Below are 1,303 nucleotides of genomic sequence, written 5' to 3' on the forward strand. Positions count from 1 at the left end.
ACGGACACACAGACGGACACACACACACAGACGCGCGCGCGCACACAGACGGACACACACACACAGACAGACGGACACACACAGACAGACGGACACACACACAGACGCGCGCGCGCACACATGCAGACGGACACACACAGACAGACGGACACACACACACAGACAGACGGACACACACACACAGACGGACACACACACACAGACGGACACACACACAGACGCGCGCGCACACACGAGCTCCCTTCACGGTGAAGCTACCAGGAGAAGCTGGACTGGATCAAAGCAGGAATTCCCCGGAAGACTTCGTTCACGTGCGTGGATCGTGCCCAGCCGCGCCCAGAGTAAACTTTGTGATCTATTCCCCTGCCGGACGAACCCCTAAGCACTTACTTCAGAAGTTCCCGGACCCATTTATGACTGTCACACTCACACTCACACACACTCAGAGAACTTGAATCTACCTGTAAAACTTTCTTCCTTTTCTCCCTCCTCCTGTTCTTTTCTCCTCCCTTTTTTCACAAACACGGGACTGTTTGCCAAGTGTCAAGCCGTGTGCATGGACGCATTGATGTGGCAAACGAAACCAACACAGTCATTGGTCTCGTGGGGTTTAAAAACGAGTTTCATGGGACACCTGGGTTGCTCAGGGCGTGATCCTGGGACACTACGTTGAGTCCCACAGGGGGCTTCTTGCTCAGCGGGGAGCCTGCTCCTCCGTCTGCCACTCCCCTGCTTGTGCTCTCTCGCTGACAAGTAAATACCTAAAATCTTAAAAAAAAATAAAAAAAAAATCTAATTTCATTTGAGGGTAAATTCAAGATTTGGGGCAAGTTCACCAAATCCATTTCCAGACCAAAAAAGGTGATTAAAGGTGCTTTTCCTTAGCCTCTGCAGCTGTCCTTTTCTATACACAGGGTAATCTGGCCCCATCTGTGTACTGCTTTATGTCTCATGTTAGAAGGAGGTAATTTAAACACTTCATCCCAGGACTCAGAGCAACGTGTATATGCTTGTCGTAGCAGCCCTATTAAAGCAGTAGAGGTGCGACCTCTCCGATTGCCCACTTTGACCCCCAGAACTTGCCGGCATCAGTCAGATGGGAACCAGAATCCAGTTATTTCTGTATAACAACATGTAAAGAGGTTCTTTAGTTTGAGACTTATTAAAAACTACAAAATCCACACTCTGAAATGGAAACTCTTAAGCCTCTAAGTATATAATACATAATTAAGTTCTCTCCAAAGACGGGCAGTAGAGCTTTCAGTTAAGCAATGGCACTCTGGAACCAAACTTTCTAGGTTTG

Source organism: Lontra canadensis, unplaced genomic scaffold (assembly GCF_010015895.1).
Source record: "Lontra canadensis isolate GAN:19392208 unplaced genomic scaffold, GSC_riverotter_1.0 scaffold1, whole genome shotgun sequence".
Taxonomy (NCBI): Eukaryota; Metazoa; Chordata; class Mammalia; order Carnivora; family Mustelidae; genus Lontra; species Lontra canadensis.